A 5,845-nucleotide genomic window follows, 5' to 3' on the forward strand; every position below is an offset into this window, starting at 1 on the left:
CATTTCCCATGGAGACACTCCACAACAGACCCCACGAGCCAGCTGGGCCTCTGCGCCCTCCCCACGGAGATGCTCCACAGTGGATCCCATGAGCCAGCTGGGCCTCTGCACCCTCCCCACGGAGATGCTCCACAGTGGATCCCATGAGCTAGCTGGGCCTCCACATGCTCTCCATGGAGACACTCCACAGCAGACCCCACGAGCCAGGCAGGGATGTCCCAGCAGAGGGGCGGGGGCCACGTTAGGTGGGCTGGGACTGTTTGTCACTGAGGGATCCTAGAGTCCCACAGGGGGCTGGGAGGCTGCAGACTCCAATGGTTTCACTCCCTGGAGTGACCCTCCGACATGGCATCCCTCAGCCCTAACCAAGCCAGAACTCTGATCCTAAGTATGGCCCAGACACTATAGGTAACCCTATCTGGCCAGCCTGAACCCCTAGCCCTTGTCCTCACCCTAAGGTCTGAGACTATCTGCCTATCCCTACAGCACCCACACAGCAGCTCCCTGCCTCACTGGAAGCAGCTGGAGAAGGTGTCAACCCCAGAGCAAGGCTTGTCCCAGGAACACTCGGGAGAGTGGGGTGTCGGTGTCAGTGGCTCCACACCTTCTGTGTCCTCCCAGCCTGACTCCCTTCACCCCATCCCCCTCCCTGCAGTCACCTGCTCCCTGCAGATACCTGCTCCCTGCAGATACCTTCCCGGTATGGTGGTATCTGTCCTCCCACAGGGGGGTCTTACTTGGCCCTAGTCATGTCTGCCCACAGCCCTCCTGTCCCCATCGCCAGCTCTTGTCAGAGGGCGCCTGAAGCAGCTGCCTGTGAGCCTACCTGTCCCCAGGCCAGTGGTGATCTGACCAGGCATGCTTCTGTCCTGGTCTTAGCCACCAGAGGGGAGCAAGACAGTGCCTGAATTCCAGTTCCTCTGCCAGCTGCCACATCTGGCAACCCCACAGTAGTTTCCACACGAAGGTAACCTGAGACAGAGCTTACAGCACCACCTGCCATCCCTTCAGAGAATGGAGCAGAGAGAAGAGAAATAGTCCCAGCCCCTCATGCCAGGAGCCACCTGCATGAGCCAGCAGGGCCAGCGAGGGCACTGGCAAGTGGCTTTGAGTTTTCCATGGAACCTGTTGGCAGGCGCAGTGTTGGAGCCAGGATTCCACCTCTGGCTGGGACATGACTCGCACCTATAAGATAGCCGAGTCACAGAGGTAGCTGGGATTGACCTCAACGAAGGTACTCAAACGGAAGCTCAGGGTGGCTTCATGCTCATGGCATCAAGCGAAGATGCCTTTAAATTGACGGTTACACTGCGTGTTTCCGTGTGAGTCAGCAGCAGCACACTTCACTGCCCACCCGAGGACAAGGGGAGGGAGCTTTGATGCCGTTGCTGGCACTGGGTTTATAGCGACGTGGCTAGTGGTTTCCCTAAAGTAAAAAAATCTCATCTTTAAAAGCGATTTCAAAGTCCTTACAACTTGAACCCTGACAAGCTTCCTCCTGGCTCCCTCTGCACCTTCCTACAAACGCCAAGGGCACCCTAAGTCCTCTCTCGGCATCTTCTGCTTCGCGAGGAGCTGTTAAGCAAGTGGAGGGTTTGTGTTTCCTGTTGATGTTCAGCAGTGCTTCATCCTTGTTTTTCCTACTTTCTGGTGGTAGTCGGTGCTGAGTCAGCTGTCCACTGTGTAACGAACTTGGTGACTAGCCTCGGGCACTGAGGCCAAGAGCAACAGCCAGCCCTTGTCGGGGGCGCAGGACGACCCTTGGGACGAGAGTTCATAGGACATAAGCAGAGTTCCTGCAAAGGTGTGGGCGCATTCGTGAGTGGAGGCAGAGATGGGTAGACAGTCAGAGTCTGGGAGTGGGCTCAGGAGCAAGTCAGTGGCCTAGCCACCTCCCGCCTGCAACAATTCCCCATCTCCTGCACTCAGACCAGGTGCTGGGGCCCCAGCTGCATGAAGGCTGGACTCAGACAGGGAGCCAGCAAAGGGAATAGCAAGGACAGGGCACTGGGGGAGGCCAGGGTGCTGCCACCAGCCAGTCACTTCCTGGGTACAAGGCCTTCTTCACTTGCTGAGCCCGGGAAACCATGTAGGCGCAGCTGTAGTCTTCGGAGCAGGCCCCTTCCAGCATCTGCCTGGTGCAGACAATAGAAGAATTGAGAGCCAGTCCCAGGACACTGCGTAGCCGACTGGTCACCACGGCGCTGCACACACCAGCGGCTGTCCTTTGCCGCAGTGTGGCCTCGTTCCTAGTTTGTGGAGACATGGATGTGGTTGAGGACCTCCCGTGAGGGCGGTGCATGTTCAAGTGCCTTGCAAGCCCAGCGCCTGAGTCGCAGAGCCTGATTCTTCCCGAGGACTGCATCGCAGCCCACGGCAGGCTCCTGGGGTCATGGGGCTCCTCATCCTGCACCTCGCTGTCAGCCAAGTGGCAGCAAACAGCCGGCCAGAATGTCTGAGTGCCTTTAATGAAGATGGGCTGCGTACTTGGAGCTGGTGATTAAATGGAAGAAGACGAATATTCCTCCATGGGTTCCAGGAGAAGCTTGCTGGAAGAAACACCCTGCCTTCTCCTGGGGCGCTCATGATGGGGAGGTGGGGCTACAGAGCAAAGTGTCTGATCACAGGACACATCTCGCGTGCTGCAGGAGGCTGTTCAACCTGAGGCAGCCTGCTGAGTCCGTCACACCGTGACCACTGTGGTCACACAGCAGCCGCCCTGGGCTGGGGGACGAAGAGAAGTCACAACCACAAGCCCTGTGCCGATCCTTGCCACACTCCCTGAGACGAAGCCTCCCTGGGAGCGAATGTTGCTGAGGTTGGCTAGGAAAAAGCAAGGGAAAGGAGAGAGCGGTAGAGTTGCACCCCAAAAAATCAGCCTGCAAGGAGTTGAAGGGAGACAGGGGCACTGAAGTGGCCACATGAGGGTCAGACACACAACACGTGGAGAGGACCACACAAATGACACGTGAGTGATGGGAGGAAAGCCACACGAATGGCATTCATGTGATGTACGTGGGCATGACCAACGGGCCGTGAACAGCCTTGAGTTTCCCTGACTGCTGAGTCCAGAACACCCAGCGGAGAAAGCCAGGGTTTGGCCAGGAAGTGCGGGAGGCCAGCGCAGCTGTCAGGGGCCATGCCTGCCACGAGGTGTGGACGCCGACAGCCTGACCACTGCCCTTCCCTGTGTGTGTGTGTGCGCGCCAAAGTCAAGAGCAGGTTGAGGAAGCCTCACCAGCCTCCATGCCCGTGCTTGTCTCAGCTGCAAAAGCTTGAACTCCAGTGGCACGGATCCCACACAGACACGGGCATTCAGGTCTTCCCAGAAGGTGCAGGACATCTGGTGTTGTTAAAACATTGTATGCATTGCATGAGGTTGGTTGGTTGGTTTGTTTACATCAAAATAAACTGATTTTATTGCATTTTCTTGGAAGGCAGACAATCAGAGAATGAGAACCTCCACATGTGGGTTCACTCCCCCAAATGCCTGGAACAGCCAGGGGCTGCGTCTGGTGGCAGGGACCCAAGGACCAGAACCATTGAGGGCCACACGTGGGCAGGAGGTGGGACTTGAACCTGGCACTGAGATGTGGATGTGGGTGTCCCCGGCAGTGGCGTAGCCGTCCACCCCAAGTCCAGCCTTCACTTCTGGCTTTCCACATTATCTATTGATGTGGATATACTCACAACACGTGTTTAGCTTTGCACATTTTTTCAGATCAAAAAGGTCAAATTCTCAAGAAAGAGCCTGTGGTTGCAATTTCAGTTTCAGATTCTGGAAGAGCAGAGGCAAGTGGCCTGCCTCCTGCCTGGAACTGGGCTGTGGGAGCATCATCCCCGGCCACCCTTCCCCTCCCCATGGGCCGCCCTGCGAACAGCAAGGGGCAGCCTGGGTACTGGGCCTGAGACCCCAGACGTGAAAGGCCCATGGGTTCAGTCGCCACAGAAGCATTTAAGGAAAACGGTTTCTGCTAGCAGCGTCTGTGCTTTGGTCCCCTGAGTGACATTCTGCACTGTCCCCAGAACCCACCAGCACAGAGCGACATCCTCCAAACCTGGGCAGAGCACCCGCTGTGGAGAAGCCGTGCAAGGGCCTCGGGCTGTCTGCACCACATTCTCCCACAAGCGCAGTCAAGTCCTGCCTGTGTTCACCTGACACGGCTGGCCAATGGCACAAATCAGGAGACCCAGGCCAAGTTGCCCTCTGTGTGTCCCCACAAGGCGAGTGAATGAACCACAGGGACCTGTGAGTGAGGCTCCAGGCATTGAAGCACGGCAAGGAGAGGGCCGCGGGAAGCAGAGCCAGGGCAGGATCCCTCAGGGAGCAAGGGGTCCCAACCTGAGGCACAAGTACCCATGTGGCCCTCACCTAGGACCAGGTACCCAGCCCAGCTGCCTGCCCTGTGCAGTGGAGGTGGCACCACTGCTATGTCACATGGTAAAGGTCAAGTGAGTTGTGCCACTGCAAGTACAGGGGATCCACCAGCCAAACGCCCCCTCTTGGTCCTCCACATGGCCCTTGGCACCCAGCCCCCTCCTGGTGGGGCGCAGAGCAAACTGTATCAGCATTGTGTGTGTGTGGGGGGGGGGATGGGTGCTTCTATGAGATCTGAATGAGGGCCCACACTGCCCCACTCCCACTGCTCAGACCATCAGGACCAGCTATGGACCCCTCCCTGGGAAAGCTGCACCAAAGCGCATATGTGGGGGGCACACCGCGCTTCCCTGGTCTTTTCCTGCAATGCTGGTGTTGTTGCATGAGCTGTGTGAATCGAGATGTGTGGGTTTATGAGCTTTGTGGAGTCGTATGACCTGAGCTGTGAGTTGATCCCTGGAGCTTTGGATTGAGCTGCCAGTTGTGAGTTTTTGCAGTGCACCTCTGAAGTCAGGACTATGTCTGTGCCCCCTGTGGGAATCGGCTTCCGTGGAGGAGTGGCAGAGGGGCCAGGCAGCCTCATGGGGCCGTGGTCAGTTCCAGTTCCAGCTGCCCTGTCTCACCCTCGGGGGAAGCAGCAACTGGGATTTCAGTTTCCACCCATCTGGAAAGTCATTCAGTAGTAGCAAGCCTCCATCTCTCTCTCCCCCTCTCTCCTCTCAAATAAACCAATGATCCTTTGAGAATGCTGCTCTGTGCTCATTGCCTTGGTTGTCCACACAACCTTGACGCTGGTGTCTTGGCTGTGAAGTCCGGGCGCTGGGATGAGGGTTGAGGGCCAAACCAACATGGTTGGTGTCCCCTGCCCCCGCCCCCTGCCCACTGTGCTGAGGGCCTTCTGGGTAACGTCCAAAATTTGAACCCAGAACTGGGCAGTTCTGAGCCTACCAAGGCTGCTGTGGAGAGTAGCTGGGCTGCCCATGGGCTGCCAAGGCAGACGGCCTCTCAGTGCACCCTGTGACAGCTCGGGGGTCTGTCTGTTGCACACCCTTTGCTTCCTGACCCCACATGGGGTGGGTACCACATCCCCATGCCTCCCACCTTCCCACCAGCCCTTCCTTGGGGCGGGAGGTACATGATGCAGAGCCGAATGAGTGGGGGTGCTGGCGCTGCTCCCCCATTGGCCCCCATGCTTCTACCTGAGAATCTGAACTTCCAGCCCAGCAACTTCTTATGTGTAAAGATTTACTTGACAGGTAGCATGATGGGGCAGAGGGTGGAGAGAGAGAGAGCGCGCGTGCACGCGAGCAAGCTTAGGCTCACGCCACAATGTCCACAACAGCCAGGGCATGGCCAGGCCGGAGGAATTCCATGCAGGTCTCCTTGGGTGGGGGGCATCACCTGCAGGGAGCTGGTCAGCGTGCACAGGGGCCGGATTCAGGCAGGCCCTCGGACACAGGGTGTGGC

Source organism: Ochotona curzoniae, unplaced genomic scaffold, assembly GCF_017591425.1.
Source record: "Ochotona curzoniae isolate NIBS_2020 unplaced genomic scaffold, NIBS_Ocur_1.0 contig_2754, whole genome shotgun sequence".
NCBI lineage: Eukaryota > Metazoa > Chordata > Mammalia > Lagomorpha > Ochotonidae > Ochotona > Ochotona curzoniae.